General features: G+C 37.1%; 2 non-coding genes across 2 annotated transcripts; both read right to left on the bottom strand.

The window, feature by feature from the left end:
* Positions 1-9,412: 9,412 nt before the first annotated feature.
* Positions 9,413-9,618, bottom strand: LOC135223376 (small nucleolar RNA U3). Its single transcript, XR_010316499.1, has one exon. It is a non-coding gene; the product is annotated as a small nucleolar RNA U3 (small nucleolar RNA).
* Positions 9,619-16,431: 6,813 nt separating this feature from the next.
* LOC135223379 (small nucleolar RNA U3) lies at positions 16,432-16,637 on the bottom strand. The gene has a single exon (XR_010316501.1). It is a non-coding gene; the product is annotated as a small nucleolar RNA U3 (small nucleolar RNA).
* Between the last annotated feature and the right edge of the window lie 1,441 nt (positions 16,638-18,078).

Below are 18,078 nucleotides of genomic sequence, written 5' to 3'. Positions count from 1 at the left end.
ACAGCTGCAGGAAACCATTATTATGCCTCCTTAGATATGAAAGATGCATACTATCAAGTGGAATTAGATGAAGAGAGTAGAGATTTAACAACTTTTAGTGATGGAGTTTCACTGTATAGGTTCAAACGCCTTCCTTTTGGATTAAGTTGCAGTCCAGCTATATTTTCACGTATCATGTCTAATATCTTGGCTCCTCTTATTAAGAAAGGGTGGGTTAAGAATTACTTAGATGATATTGTGGTTTGGGCTCCCAGTTTTCCAATCTTGTTGAAAAGATTAGACCAACTATTCAAACTTTTCAGTGAAAGAGGAGTGAAGTTAAATCTAAAGAAATGTCAGATAGGCCAAAAGGAAATCAAATTCTTAGGTCACATAATTTCCAAGGATGGTTGTAGACCATCTCCAGACAATATCAGTGCCATCCAAGAAATGAAACCCCCTAATAATGTCAAGGAAACTAGGAGATTTCTAGGAATGTGTGGGTTTTACAGAAAACACATTAAGGATTATGCTAAAATTGCTGTTCCCCACCCCTGACTAATCTCTTAAAAGAGAAAGAACCCTTTTTGTGGACAAAAGATTGTCAATCCAGCTTTGAACAGATGAAACTAGCATTAATCACTGCTCCAGTGCTAGTAAAGGCTCAGATGACCAAACCCTTTGAATTATTCACTGATGCTAGTTTAGATCATGTAGGTGCTGCTTTGATGCAGAGACAAGATGGTCAGTTAAAACCCATTGGATATTTCTCTAAGAAGCTGAAGCCAGTTGAACAGCGGTACAGTACCACTGACAGAGAAGCACTTGCTATTGTCTTAGCTTGTCGTAGATTCCATCATTTTCTGTGGGGTGTTCCATTTACCATTCACACAGATCATCAGCCTCTAGTTTCAGTGTTCAAGAGAAAAACAAAGTCACCTAGAATGAGCAGATGGGTAATTGAGATGCAGGATTACCGTTTCAAGGTAGAATATAGGCCAGGTAAAGATAACCAGGTGGCAGATCAGCTAAGTAGACCAGTTCAGAGCAGTCTTTCATCAGAGTAGGGACAATTATCTTGGTCTGAGTAAAGATGAGTTCAAAGAAAAGCAGTTAGAGGAACCAAGGTGGGCGGAACTAATAACTTTCCTAGAAGGTGGTAAATTACCGCGCAAAGGGTTTCCAAGAGCTTTGATTAATCAATTCATGTTGTATGAAGGATTGTTATATCTCAGTGCAGATAAAGTTGATAATTCAATTCAATTGAAATTAGTAGTTCCTAATACTTAACAAAGGCAGCTTTGAAGCTAGGTCATGAAGCAATGTCAGGTCACCTAGGTATACGCAAAACAATTGATGCTATTGAAAACTTGTTCTATTGGCCTTCATTGCGTACAGATGTTACTAAATATATAAGTGAATGTATTATGTGTCAAAAACATAAAAGCCAGTAGTTCTTTACAACAACAGTTCCAAGAATTGCCTCCTGTAACTAAGCCTTTAGAGCGAATCAGTCTTGATTTAACTGATATGCTATCTGGTGCAAATGGTTATAGATATGTTTTGACTGTAATTGATCATTACAGCCGATATGTTAAGTTCTATCCTTTGCGAAGTAAGTCTGCAGAGGAAGTAAGCAAAAACTTCTTGGTCTATTTGAATGACTTTGGTGTACCTTTGACAGTCATTCTTGATAATGGTGCTGAATTCACCTCAAACCAGTTTAGACAATTATGCCAGGAACATAAGATAAATGCTGGTTATATTACCCCATATCATCCACAAGGAAACAGTGTAAGTGAGAGAATGCATAGAACTATGAAAACAGTACTAAATGTAATGTGTAAAGGACATCCTTATCAGTGGCCTAAATACTTAGGTGAAACACAGCGTGTGCTAAATTCTGCTGTACATACCACTCTTGGTGAACAAACCTCACTATGTATTTTTCTCTCGTAGAGCTCCTAGACAAGTGACTAGTGTGTTGCCCACAATTACGGATGATGTAGAAGACACTGCCATTGCAAAGGCTCATGAAATAATTCAGAAAACTCATAGAGAGATGGCCAGTAAGTATCGTGCAATAGCTAACCAAAAGAGGAAAAATGAGAAAGTGGATGAAAACTCTCTTGTTTGGGTTAAAAATGAAAATGTAATTCCTAGCACTAGTAAGAAACTAAACCCCAGATGGTGCGGTCCATATGTAGTAACCAAAGTGTTTAGGGATGGTGCTAAATATGAGTTAAGAAACATGTTGACCAAACCATCATTGAACGTGCTGCTGACAAAGTGAAACCCTTTATAGGACAAGAACAGTGGTTAGTAAACATGCAGGAAATGGATGATATAACTCCTGATGTAGTGAATGAAAAAGTACAAACCAGAGGTGCTAATAATATTGTTCCTCCCTCTAGGTTTAATAGAAGAACTGTGAGATCATTGTAATTTTTGTACTGTTTTTTTTGTATTTTCTGTGAAGAATGTTTTTTGTATTTGCATGCTTTGGAAGAGTTCACACCTATATAACCATTATGTCCATTTCCAAGTATATATTCTTGTATGTATATGTTATCTTCATAGATTATGGATCTGATGATGACACCACCTGTTTTGTGTACAGTGAACTTATACTCATTGGTTTTTGTTTGTTGAACTTAGTTGAGTTTTGTATGAAGAGCTACCCGTCCAAAAGCTTTACAGACTCTGGTTGAGTTGCTCAAGTTATGTGACTGATGTGTAAGTTAGTCATTAGGATGCTTTAAGAGGTATATTATCTTCAAAGGAAAGTTTTCCTCGCTCTTGGTTATTGAGTGAATGAACCTGAATGTTGGTGTAAACGATTGTTTGTGAGAAAATAAACCATAAGTGATTATACCCCTAATGAGGAGTGACTAGATCTTAACCGAATTTAAGATCACTCTTACATAAGTGTTTAACTTGGTAAAGTTTATTAGGATGGTTAGGTAGAAACGCGCCTTAAGGGTGGCGTCCCACAACTTGCTCTGTACGTCTGTTAGCAGACCTTAATGATTAAAAGTCCAGTTTATATGGTTGAGAGATAAGCAGTCATGTCTCTGGTTGAGAGATAGAAAGTATTTACTGTGTGCAGGACCTGTATTGTTGTTGTCAGATTTATTATCTACCCAAATATTATAATTAAGGGATTGGTTGTCCTTGATAAATGAAAAACCAATTTCCGTAGGGGGTAAAGAAATGATGTAATGATGGAAATCATTCATTTAGCATTTATGACAGTACTCATGGAAATTGGTGGACTGGAAAACCGAATTGGTTTTCATCTTATCAAGATGTTAAGTTAGCCACTCGAAGTTGAGATTGTCTATGATCGAGTGTACGTACGTAAGTACGTAACTGCAACCAAGTGCGCAGTTGAAAAGAAAAAGCTGAAATCTCTCTGTTCGAGACGAGTACGGCAACGCTGAGGGAAACGAATGTCTCTCCCCTTATATTCATTTGAAATGACGTATTTCTCCCTTGTAAAAGGTATGCACTTGTCGTAGTTTATAATGTATATGTTGCCATAACATTTGGTAGTGTTTCTTTATACTTTTACTTTGATATAACTGCCAATTGCCAAGAATTGTAATGGTACTGTTACGTAAGTTGCACCATGTTGAGCTTGCAGTTTGTTGCAATTGTACCATCAATTAAATGTAGGCTAAGATGTGAATTAGTCTTCCATATGTTTATAAAAATGTCAATTCTAGAGTAAATTCCACCCATGTTATGCATATAAAGTCAGGCTAACTGTGATGTGTAACAGTAAAGTTAGGCATGGGTAGCATAGCCTAAAGGCCTAACGAATGCATGCTCTTTGGCACGAGATTGCCATCCTAAATGAACTGTTTGTATTACAGGGAACCAGTATAGGGGTCCATGTGAAGAACCAGTATAGGGGTCCTGTGTAAGAACCAGAATAGGGATCGGTGTTGGTTCTAACTGGTATTGAAGGAGTACAGCTAGGAATAAGCTACTTTTACAAGTATCCACCTACTGTTAAGAAGAAATATTATTAAAAAAAACCCGGGAGAGCCAGCCTTTCCCTCAACCCTTATTACAACAATGAAGATTCGACCGTCTCCGACGTCAAGTACCGGTTCCAGCTAAGGATAGGCCAAGAAGTATAGTAGCCCAGGCCTATGAGGTACCTTTATATTAGCCTATGGTTTGAAGTGTGTATAGGCTAGTCTGAGTTAATTGTCCTAAAATGTATGGTAGCCTCCGAATGTCTAAGTCAGGACAATTGACACATCCCACGTTTACTGTATACATATGCAGTATAGTAAAATACATGAGTCATAAGGATATCACATTAAGCGAGATATATACTATTACACTGAGTGAGGTGAGGAGATAACAGGTAGCATGTCGAATGATGTGCAACTGATGGTGCAATCCTACAATCAACAAATGGGATCAAATAAGTTATAGAATGTCATAAAATCTCCCAAATAGTGCCTTGGTACTTGGTCAACTGCTACCATGTTTACACATAGACTTTACTGATCATTTTTAGAGCTAATTGTATTTGATGGTAACTATATGCATACAGTAAATGACCTGAAGCGATATCAATGCCGACAAAAAACATAAATAAACACTGTAAGAAAACTTATGTCTACTTTTGTAACATGGTATGCCAGAAGGTGGGCTGGTTATGATTTAGCTGGCTTTGTGCCAGCACGGGCTCTGCTCTTAGGGCAGCCCATAATATGCCGGAAAGAATACTGGCAGACAATATCCCCTACCTCCTGTCAATTCAGGCGCGGCTGTCTTAACTAGACCTACCAACTATATACTTTCTACCAACTAATTGATATGAGGCTATTAGAAGACAGCATTTGGAACACTAAACTGCACTAAAGCAAAACTAGGTGCAGTGTAAGTAAAGCTAGATTAGCTGACACTGAACCCCATACTGAGTTACACAACAGTGAAGTCACCAATGTGCCCTGGTTGTGCACTGACATTCACTCTTAAATTAAAACAAACTAAAGATAAAACCACCACATAAATTATATATATAATAGAATTGCAAAGTATTATACATTGAACAGGAAGACAATTTTCCATGCCTACTGAAAGCTGCGTTGTGATTTTTTAAGGCTTCTGGCTGCCATCCTTAGATATGCTGTATGAAATCTTTAATTCATATGAGGCATAACTAGCAAATGCAACATTGGCTCATTTTCCTCTCTCATCCAGTTAAACTAATCTTATGAGAAGTGAGTTTTAACACAACCAATACCCATGGTCATAACCTCACTAGGAAAAGGTGCAATGACCTTTGAATTATGATTCCAAAAACCAAGTTGGTAACTCTAAAGGTAGCATGATTTGTCTTGCGAGTTTCCATGGTCAGTTTGAAGTATCAAATCAATTAAGTAACACAAAAGTAAAAATTAATTTCCACTTGCTCCCTCATTTTAATAAATCAATAACTCAAAATTATCTTTGGAGATAAGCCTCATGCTCAGTAATTTTCATTTATACCAAAAACTATCACCATGCTACTTGCCAACCTGTAATTCCATGTTTAGTGATCCATTTAGCACTTACTTGACAAATCCAAAACAACCTGGCAAATTGAACACTGTACAAGGAGCAAGTGTATGTGAAATCAATTTTCATGACAGCTAAAAAAGGAAATATTGTTTGAACTTACAAAGGGGATTACAATGGGCTATACTCTAGCTATGAAAAGTTGAGACTTTCCTACAATTAGCGGCATTGACTTGTTTCCCATCTTGCCATTGGAGGTACGTATTTAATCGTAACCCAAAAAGGTACATTTTCACGATTAACCTCGAGGTTAAGGTTAATCCCAAGAGTGGACATATACTAGTGTATTGTACAACCAGTTATTTGCTTTTTATTCACAAGTGACTTCGTTTTAAATTATTATATGCTATGTGTATGCATGCTTACAATTAACATATGCACTTTATATACATACAAGGTATATGTACACATATAACACATACCCATACAAAATTTAATTGATATATATATATATATATATATATATACTATATATATATATATATATATATACATATATATAGTATATAGATATATATATATATATATATATATATATAATATCTATATATCTATATATCTCTATATATATATATACTCTCTCTCTCTCTCTCTCTCTCTCTCTCTCTCTCTCTCTCTCTCTATATATATATATATATATATATATATATATATATATATATATATATATATAATATATATATATCTATATATATATATATATATATATATATCTATATATATATATATATATATATATAAAGCCTAATTTAATTTTGCATTAAACAATTCGAAAAATGTACAGCAAGGTCCAAGTAGTATAATGTTTTGATCGTGTTTTGCTTTTGTACCGACGAATGGAGGGAGACGACAGACAATCCTCTTATTACTGTGACCCTTATTACACGTGGAAATGGCAGCGCCGCTCAAAACTTTTGCCAAATCTACCAAATTGTCTCCCTTTTTCCTAAAAGAAGTTTGAGAGAGTTTGGCAGCAGTGCTAATCACCCTCGAGTCTCAACCTTTTGTAACCAGGGTATAATGCTATAGTGGGTTGCCAGATTTGGCATAATTATGCCAAATTGGTATATTTTTGGTCGGGCTGGCATAAAAATTTTTTATCAATATGCCAAACCTTATTTGGCATAATTTTGGCATATTTCCAAAGCTACTTTTATTCATAAATTATATTTCTTAAATTCACGCTAAAAAGGATGAGAGATATTTTGATTCTTAGAGGGAAGACAAAATTATTTAACTTTCTAATGGTAATGTGATTGCATCACGCCGAACGTGTACAGATGGTGCGATGGATAGAATTCAAGACACGAATAATTCGTGTCTGTTTCCCACCACGACACCAAACAGGAGTTCCCAAGTCCATAGCCCCATGGCCCATACACCAATAGTCGTTTGCCTGTGTGTGTCTAGTTCAGTTGCTGTATGTGGTGTTTTATATATATATATATATATATAGTATATATATATATATATATTATAATCTATATATATATATATATATATATATATATATAATATATATATATAGATATATATATATATATATATATATATAATATAAAGCTTTGGGCCATTTTTTTTCTTTTTGCAAACTCTATAGACTGGTGTAGCAGATATGGGAAAGTGGAAGACTTTATATGATGAAGGAAGAAAATACAATCAAGAATGGGAGAAGGAAATCAAGTGGCTGACAGCCAGAGGTAATTCATGTCACTGCAAAGTTTGCAACATCACTATAGCCTCCATGAAAAAAAGTGTGTTGGTGCTACACGAGAAAGGAGCTAAGCATATTAAGAATTGTGACGCAGTGGAGAAACAAGAAAAAACAATTCACTCATATTTCGGAACATCTGTTGAAAAAACATGATTAAGAGAGTTTGGAATAAAATATAGTGAAGCAGTTGCGTGCCATAGTAGTGTTTGCTCAGTTGATCATTTTACAGAAATAATCAAGGAGTACAGCAAGAAAAGTATGCTTGAAAACACCCGGCTACATCGAACAAAGTGTGCTAAGCTCACTTCAAATGTTGTTCCTAAGGCTTGCTTTGAGGAACTTACTGAAGAGTTGAAAGACGTTAAGTTTTCATTGCTTATAGAAGAATCTACAGATGTGACAGTTTATAAGCTCATGTGTCTTTGTGTTAAGTTCTGCTCAACCAAGGAAAATATTTTGAAAACAGAATTTCTTGCTTTGTTGCAAATTACTTAAGCTACTGGCGAAAGTATATTTAAAGCAGGAGAATTATTTGCTAACATAAAAGTGGACTTAGCAAACTGCATTGGATTCGCCTCTGACGGTGCAAGTAACGTGTGTGGGGCCCACAATTCTGTATTGTCTCGTTTGAAGAATATTTCACCTGGCATCACTTTTAAGTGTACATGTCATAGCCTTGCTCTTTGTGCTGAGTATGCTTTCAAAAAACTGCCCGCGAATTTGGATTACTTATTAGCAGAAGTCGCACGTTGGTTCAAGTGCAGCACCCTAAGAAGGGAGGTCTTCCAGACGGTGTTTAATGCAATGAATGAGGAGTATATTCAAAGAACTAAATTCATTACCCCTAGTACAACAAGGTGGCTGGTGAAGGGGAAATGTATGTTTTCCATTTTATCACAATGGCACGAGCTGACAGCTTACTTTTCTGTCATAAATGAGGACAGAAATATCATGCACGGGTGTTAAATGAAATGCTTGCTGATCGCCGAAACTTTTTGTATTTGACATTTGTGCTACCTATTATTCAAGACTTTGAGAAAGTGAATTCAGCTTTCCAAGCTACAAATGCTGATCCTGCTAAAGTTTTTGAGGATCTACGTCAGCTGCACAAATCACTCCTGATAAGAGTATATGTAGGAGGATCATCAGAATCAAATGTACTGCCACTAGGAAAGATAGATTTGGGAGTAAAATTCGAGCAGGAAGTTAAGAAGGCACAGCTATAAAAAAGAAATCTCTACAGCTATGTAGAGATTTCTTTTTTATAGAAGCTAATGCACAGTTGGAAAAAAGGGCGAGTGAAAATTTAGACATAATCTCCTCTGTAAATAATTTTAATCCCCGTGAGTGTTTGAGCCATTTCAGGAAGGACTTTAGTGATTTTTACAAACAATGCTTGGCAATTCACAAGTTTGATAAGGAAAAAGTAGCAAACCAATATAAGAAACTTATAATTGTTAACTGGAAGGAAGAATTTGAAGGTAAAATTATCCCTGATGATCCAGTAGCATTTTGGTCTGGGGTGAGAAAGTACAAGAATTCCTTAAATGAAAACTGTTTCGAGGATTTAGCAATTACAGCACTATCAGCATACAGTTTGCCTTTGAGTAACGCAGTTGTTGAACGGATCTTTTCATACGTTACACGTGAAAAGTAAGCTGAGGAATAAACTTTCAACCAAGTTACTGTCAGCCATCATAAGAATAAAGTCAAGATTGCACTTCAGTGGAAGCTGCTGCAAAAACTTCATTGTTACAAAGAATATGCTGAGTTTGTTTAATGACTATGTATAGATCACCTGACGGAGCATCCACATCTAGTAGTTCATCTACACCTACAACCCCAAGTGCAAATGATGACTATACGAATGAGGACTTTATGTTATTGCTGTCCCATTTTAGAAATTTGGTGAGTTGACAATTTATTTGTGTGGCAATGCATAACTTTTTGTTTATAGTTTGTTAGAGGAGTTTGGCATATTTTTGTGTGGAATTTGGCATATCTTGGTGAGAGCAACCTGGCAACCATACACCTCCATGCCATTTGAGTACCACTTCTTACTTTCGGATGAGATTTTTATCCCATTAAGGGAATTTTAAAAGAAAAACATGGGATCTAATAGTGGACTGGAAGTCAACCACTCAGCCTGTGACATCCTCCTCCACTCAAGGGCGAGCCCTTGAGGGAACGGTCTTCAATGCTCAGGAGTAACTTAATACTCAAGAGCCGCTTCCCGCTCAGAGGATGACACTCAACCTCGTCATCGTGGTTGAATTCATTCCGAGTTTTGGACTTAAACTCGTCAATCACACTATAGAATTGATCCTATGTAGTATGATCATACCCTCAACATCCAACCTCTGGGATCTGTTCACAAGGGGTGATGACTCACTTCCCGTCAGATATATAATTATGTAAATTAGTCTGCAATCTTATGATTTTTCAAGAGTTACGCAGTCTGCAAACAGAATATTAATCATGTTCTAAAATTATAAATTTTTAATATACAAAATAAAATTCATTCTTAAATTCAAGGATCACAAATGTTCTAAACATCAGTATGGCTGCACATATTCATCTCGTTTACTCCCTATCAAGATTGTTATTTTTCTATTGTTTTCATAAACAAATAAACACAAAACCTATTTTTTTATTTTTAAAGGTGGAATGATATTGGCCATGGTAATGCGATCAATTCATGGCCATGACCTGGAATTTTGCATTCTTAACAACACAGGGAGCAGAAGTTTCTGGAACTGTTTTGGAAAAAAAACGAACAAAAACAAACATGTCTCATGTGCCTGTTGGTCAATGCCACCTAACACTGATCAGCATCCCCTGACCTTACAGCAATAGTTGTACAGTGCGTACCAGACAACAACAACCCCCCCACCCCCCGAAAATAGCTAGAATCTGCGAACAGTTCAAACCCCTATAAAAACTCTTAAAACTGCCTATTTTGTCAGTTGAAACTCAAGAAAAATCCACTAAAAATATTTATATCTGTTTTTTTAATAATGATTCATGATGAAAATTGTAAAAAAAGAAAAAAAAAAGGAATTTGTCGATATTTCTCAAAGAAAAATACTGTGAATATGCAAATTTCGAGTAGTCTGCAGATTTGTCGGGCAGGCCTCGGAACTTCTGCCCGGGCCACCAATCCCTCCACCAAGGTAAGTAGTTCCACCCAAAACAGCTGACGTCGAGTAGTCTGCAGATTTGTCGGGCAGGCCTCGGAACTCCTTCTGCCTGGGCCACCAATCCCTCCACCAAGGTAAGTAGTTCCACCCAAAACAGCTGACCGCCAAAACAGCTGACGACCTCGTTGTGCCCCAACCCAATGCGCCATGTGACCTGTCTCTCCTGGCTTCACAACATGGCTGTGTCCGCGTCTTATCCAGCACACCTTCAATTTGCTGCCGCCAATCCGGTCACGTTGCTGGGTTTAGGTATCTTACGTAATGAGGACAAGTCATTACTTGCACAATCGGCTCATGAAGCATGGCAACACTTTCCAGTGGCGGTGTAACGAACGTTGTTGTCGGAAACTCTAAGCCATTTGGACTGGCTCCTTTCTTCTCTGGTTCACATCTGTCCTTCAAGACTATTTTAGTCTTGATCCACTGCTGGATTCACAAACTTTCCCAGAAATATGTGCGGATGACTTTGAATATTGAGTCTGACCATACCATAGTAGACTGGTACAATTTCTGCCGGGAAGTTTGTATTGAGATTTTAGTGCAGGACAACGGAAAATCAGGGGGCCAGAACACATTGTGGAAATTGAAGAGTCCAAATTTGGAAAGAGAAAATTTCATAAAGGTAGACGTGTCGATGGTTGTTGGGTTCTCAGCGGGATTGATCGCGAAACAAAGGACATTTTCATTCAAGTTGTTCCCGATAGATCTGCAGAAACACTCCTCCCAATTTTAATAAAAAAACATACATCCAGAGTCAACCGTAATTTCAGATTGTTGGAAAGCATACCATACTTTATGTCAGCATTTCAAAACATATCTTAACGTAAATCACTCCCTACATTTTGTTGATCCTGACGATACACACAAACACGATAGAATCTACATGGCGGGTATTGAAACGTAATGTTTTGCCTAGAAGTTGTACAGTAAAAAATTTGTATAATTCATATTTTTCCATGTATTGCAAGCGTTACCTTTCAAATGTAGATTGTCCTTTCAAAGCTTTTCTAGAATTAGTTAAAATGTGCTTATCCGTTAAATAGAGTACTGTCAACACCCGTCAAAATGCGGTCTAATTTCACTGAAACCAACTATTGCTATATGCCTCCTCCCAAACGGATCCGTTAAAAACAAGCGTGTTTGTTCCCCCAATTTCATCCGGCCAGATCCCGCATAAATCAGTCCATTCAGCCCCGAAGAGAGGAAGATTCGAGTCGTCCGAATCGATAATTTCCGACTGGTCCGATGATTCCAATTTCCAATAAGGTAAATGCGGTTTTATACAGTTTTTTCTTGCCAGAACATATGAGCTTGACAAAAATCATTTAAAATGTGGATAAGGCGTGCAGCGCCATTCCACCACGCCGAAACCAATTTTTTTGTTTTTGATGTCGATGCCATTTTTTTTCTTGCCAGAACATACGAGCTTGCCAAGAATCATTAAAAATGTGGATAAGGCCGAAACTAATTCTTTTGTTTTTGTTGTTGATGCCATTTTTTCTAGCCAGAACATACGAGCTTGCCAAGAATCATTAAAAATGTGGATAAGGTGCGCAGCGCCGTTCCACCAAGCAGAAACTAATTTTTTTGTTTTTGTTGTCGATGCCATTTTTTCTTGCCAGAACATTCGAGCTTGCCAAGAATCATTAAAAATGTGGATAAGGCACGCAGCGCCTTTCCATCACACCGAAACTAATTCACAAATTTACAAATAGGGCCACGAATTCCAAAATAGGGCCACAAAAACAGTGTTAGGGCACGCGTTCTAAGTCAGGTTAGGTGGGTTTGTTTGGTTAGGGTTATTTTAGTTAGGTAGGCCGTGCATCTCATGCCCAAACGTTCACTTAGGCTAACAGCCCATATGTTCAGTCTACGAATGTAGAGTAGGGATACAGCTCAGCTAGTCAGACCACTCGCCGAACGGATGCAGAGTAGGGGTAACCCACACAGCCATTTCGTGGATTTCCTAGTGTTAATTTTCGTCGTCTTTGTTCCCCTCCCCCACCCAAAAACCCCGCTTTCCCAATACGTCCCCCCTTACTGTTTTCAGGACATTTACACCTGAAAATAATATTTCCACGTTCATTTGCCCCTATGTGTTTTCCCCCCACCCAAAAACCCCGGTTTCCAAAACAGCCCCCCTTACTGTTTTTATAGACTTTTTCATATTCCATTACTGCACGTTTTCAAAAATCGCGCCAAAACATACGTCCGCCACATCTTGTTTGTATTCATCCTCCAATTATCTAGCAGACGGTACTCTTGCCCGACGAATCTGCAGGCGCTCCCAAATTTCTTACGAAAAATGGGTAGATATGGTTCAGAGAAATTTGCAAATGTGGTAGTCCGCGAATGTCGAGAACACGAATACGGGGGGGTCCACTGTATCTAATTGCATTTCCAGAATTTACTTCCCTCAAACTCAACAATATGTTCATGACTATCAATTTTATTACTGATCAGCGAGATCATGCAACGCGTATTGGCGGAAATAGAACCAGTCAACATAATTTTTTATGCAAGATTAGTAAACAAACCTTTCACAACATGATGTAGGATTACTTTGAAAAACAAAATGTGAGAATCATTATCTCTCAGAGAATTTTGATGTCTTAAAGAAAAACTCACGCCAAATTAATAACTGCTTTTAACACCTCCAATTGTTATATCACCACATGTACAACAGCTGGCCTGTTTGGGGGCTGAGACTATCACCGATGAATTTTTGTTCTCCCACATTACATGACTAAAAACACTGAATAAATCTCCAAAACCTTGTTTGTTCAACAGGTCAAGGTATTCAATGGATGTCACAAAATCAACAGAACATGATGCTACCACAACCATTCATTTTCACTATTGAAAAAGGAAAAAAATGTGTAAATGCAGCTAAGAATATGGGTATATGAATTATATTGATCATATTTATTTGGATTGGTTAGATTAATTTAATAATCCATGATGAGCCTATTCTTGTAACACAACTTCACAATAGCCCCCATTTTCCTAATACCCATTCTTGTAATGCCCAAGTGTAGCTGTTTATAATCAGTAATATGGCATTAACCAAATTATAATCAGTAACATGGTATTGACCAAATATCCTTAACATATGAAAGGTTTCACTGCTAAATACTGCTAATGAATCTAAAAACAGGTAAATGGTACCAAAACGACTTAACCAAAGTAGGACAATTCTTATCACAGCACCATTTAGGTTTCTAAATGTTTAATATTTAGTTATTATATATTATTCATAAGTTACAGCCATACTGATGTAATGCCATAATACTGATTATGTGAAAATGGTAACCAGAATAAAAGGCAGGTATGAGTTTGCACTGAGCCCATTTTGACCATGTAACTGGGACCATGTTTTTGTTGGATGGGTTCTTCCTCCCTGAGCAGCCGGTTAACAATGGGGCCATATCAATGTTAGCTTACATCCAACCTCTAACCCCGACTCCCCGAGTATTTACACACCAATGAATACAACTATGCTTTCTGGTAGCAAATGGATGTTCAATGTGAAAAACAGGGCTGAAATCTCTATAGACTTTACCAGGCTTCCAATTAATAATAAAAAAAAAAATCACCCCAAATCTAGCTCTAAATAGAGGTGGTGTCCCAAAGACACATTTTCAGCCATCTTTTATCATGACCCATGTCATCACTACGAAGGGTGTAGATTCATTAATATTACAAACAATGAATCCCTAATGTTCTTTCCTGATGAAAAGAAATGCACTACACTAGCCATGCACAGGTCTATACTTTGCTACTTCTGGCAGTAAAAGACCTCCACCATTATTTGTTCTTAGGACTTGTTGCTTTTGTCTGGTTAAGACGTCTCCCCTTTCCAATAAATGAGTTTTTGCTTTCAATAATGCATCCATTTTTTCATGACAACTATAAGAAATGTCTAAATTGTTTCCCGGCATGCCTGACTTGGAGTTTTTGCCTCAATACTGTGGAGGCATATTTTCTGCTCCAGTAAAACATTTACCATCTTTTGCATTTTGGAACCCAGCACACATCTGGTGTCCAACTGTTGTCAATGCCTCAATTGTAAGTTTGGAAGTGAAATTTTCTTGTAAGGAAGTTTTAATGATCCACAGCTTATGTAAAATATTATCCATCTTTCTTCAAAATAATAGTATCATTCTCCATATCCAGAAGTTTTTTTTCAGTCACTATTAAAGGATATAGCTATATATCTGAGTTGCATTGGTTTGATTTTCATCTACCAGAGATGGAGAATTACTACTAAACTAAGAACAATATGAAACAACTCCTAAGCTGGAGAATAATTCTCAGACCATAAATAGAATAAAATTTCAGTTATGGAATATCGACTGAATCACTAACAGCAAATTAAACTATATAACTTAGAGCTGCACGTCTAGGGTCTAATGCCAGCCAGAAGCAATGATCAATGTTTTCTGGGTTTTGATTATTTACCAGTAGAAGCACTGGTCAAGATGGGATACCTTGCCAAGTGAACGCTTTTCCTTTTGTGACTGAGGAGATGCTAAACACAGGAATAGTCATACGTAACCTGAGGACTTTGTATACTGGCATTCCCTGAATATTTGCAACTTATTCAAAAAAGGATTATAATTATCATCAGCTGATTACATCACTGTGATGTACCCAACTATAATATATAAGCCATGTTCACTTTACACATTGACCAACAACCTCACTTACGTCATATTATGAACATCTGGTAAACCACTGCACTTACTTTAAACTAGTAGCAATGAATTACAATACTGTAATACTATTTACTATATGGTACTTGATGAAACAGAGGGCAAAATGTTAGACGATATTTAAATTCATGACTATCAAGGTTTCAAGAAATCAGTATAAATGGATACCACAGAGTTAGTGCCCATGCTAGCAAGTGACAATTCAACATTATCACTTTTCAAGAAAATTATTTGGTACTGGAGTAATTTTCCTTAAGTGTCCACAGTTCTGATTGTGGTTTTATTCTCATCACTTTTCCCCATATTTCTTCGCAAGTGGATTACAATAAACTACCCCAGGGCAGAGTGAAATGTAGTAAATTATGTAGATATTCTCAATATTTTCTCAGTAATATACGGTATTTAGAGTAACCAAGTGTGATGTTGACAAATGACCTAGATATCCTTCTTTCAAACTAAAACTAAAGATAAAACCACCACCTAAATTATATATACATAGACTTGGAAATTATTATATTGAACAGGAAGTAATTTTACCGTGCCTACTGAATCCTGAGACGTACTAATTATTTAAGGTTTTTGAATACCATCTTTAAATATGCTACATAAAATCTTTAATTCATAAGAGGTATAACTAATCTTGAGAGAAGTGTTTAACACAACCAATATCCATGGTGATAACCTCACTGGGACAAAGTGCAATGGCTTTTGAATTATGATTCTAAAAACCAAGTTGGTAACTTAAGGTAGCATGACTTGTCTTTGGAGTTTTCATAGTCAATTTGAAGTATTAAATCAATCAAGTAACACAAAAGGTAAAAACCAATTTCCACTTGTAGTCTCAATTTTATGAATCAATAGCACAAAATTATCTTTGGAAATAAACCTCGTGCACAGTACTTCTCATTTATACCAAAAACTATCACCATGCTACTTGTAATTCCATGTTTAGTGACCCATTTAGCACTTACTTGACAGATCGAAAACAACACATGTAATTGATATTACTAACTGACAAACTGAACTGCACAAGAAGCAAGTTTATGTGAAATAAATTTTCATGACAGCTAAAAATGGAAATACTGTTTGCACTTAGAAAGGGGGATGATTACAATGGACTAATGCTATGCACCACTACGTCATGTGAGTAGTGCATTTTACTTTTGTGGATAAGAGATTTTTATCCCATTAAGGGAATTTTAAAAGAAAAACATGGGATCTAATAGTAGACTGGAAGTCAACCACTCAGCCTGTGACATCCTCCTCCACTCAAAGGTGAGCCCTTGAGGGAACGGTCTTCAATGCTCAGGAGTAACTTAATACTCAAGAGCCGCTTCCCGCTCAGAGGATGACACTCAACCTCGTCATCGTGGTTGAATTCATTCCGAGTTTTGGACTTAAACTCGTCAATCACACTATAGAATTGATCCTATGTAGTATGATCATACCCTCAACATCCAACTTCTGGGATCTGTTCACAAGGGGTGATGACTCACTTCCCGTCAGGTATATAATTATGTAAATTAGTCTGCAATCTTATGATTTTTCAAGAGTTACGCAGTCTGCAAACAGAATTTTAATCATGTTCTAAAATTATAAATTTTTAATATACAAAATAAAATTCATTCTTAAATTCAAGGATCATAAAGGTTCTAAACATAGTATGGCTGCACATATTCATCTCATTTACTCCCTATCAAGATTGTTATTTTTCTATTGTTTTCATAAACAAATAAACACAAAACCTATTTTCTTTTTTTTTAAAGAAGGTGGAATGATATTGGCCATGGTAATGCGATCAATTCATGGCCATGACCTGGAATTTTGCATTCTTAACAACACAGGGAGCTTAAGTTTCTGGAACTGCTTTGGGAAAAAAAAAACTAACAAAAACAAACATGTCTCATGTGCCTGTTGGTCAATGCCACCTAACACTGATCAGCATCCCCTGACCTTACAGCAATAGTTGTACAGTGCGTACCAGACAACAAAAAACCCCCCCCCCCCCATGAATAGCTAGAATCCGCGAAAAGTTCAAACCCCAATAAAAACTCCTAAAACTGCCTATTTTGTCAGTTGAAACTCAAGAAAAATCCACTAAAAATATTAATACCTGTTTTTTTAATAGATTCATGAGGAAAGTTATAAAAAAAAAAAAAAAAAAGGAATTTGTCGATATTTCTCAAAGAAAAATACTGTGAATACGCAAATTTCGAGTAGTCTGCAGATTTGTCGGGCAGGCCTCGGAACTCCTTCTGCCCGGGCCACCAATCCCTCCACCAAGGTAAGTAGTTCCACCCAAAACAGCTGACCGCCAAAAGAGCTGACGACCTCGTTGTGCCCCGACCCAATGCACCATGCGACCTGTCTCTCCTGGCTTCCCAACATGGCTGTGTCCGCATTTTATCCAGCACACCTTCAATTTGCTGCCGCCAATCCGGTCACGTTGCTGGGTTTAGGTATCTTATGTAATGACGAGAAGTCATTACTTGCACAATCGGCAGTGCAACGTCCGTTGTTGTCGAAAACTCTAAGCCATTTGGACTGGCTCCTTCTTCTCTGGTTCACATTTGTCCTTCAAGACTATTTTAGTCTTGATCCATTGCTGGATTCACGAACTTTCCCAGAAATATGTGTGGATGACTTTGAATATTGAGTTTGACCATACCATAGTAGACTGGTACAATTTCTGCCGGGAAGTTTGTATTGAGATTTTAGTGCAGGACAACGGAAAATAGGGGGGCCAGAACACATTGTGGAAATTGACGAGTCCAAATTTGGAAAGAGAAAATTTCATAAAGGTAGACGTGTCGTGTCGATGGTTGTTGGGTTCTCAGCGGGATTGATCGCGAAACAAAGGACATGTTCATTCAAGTTGTTCCCGATA

The sequence above is a fragment of the Macrobrachium nipponense genome, chromosome 8 (assembly GCF_015104395.2).
Source record: "Macrobrachium nipponense isolate FS-2020 chromosome 8, ASM1510439v2, whole genome shotgun sequence".
Lineage (NCBI taxonomy): Eukaryota > Metazoa > Arthropoda > Malacostraca > Decapoda > Palaemonidae > Macrobrachium > Macrobrachium nipponense.
Note: the sequence above shows the minus strand (reverse complement) of the source record. Positions and strands in the feature narration are given on the sequence as shown.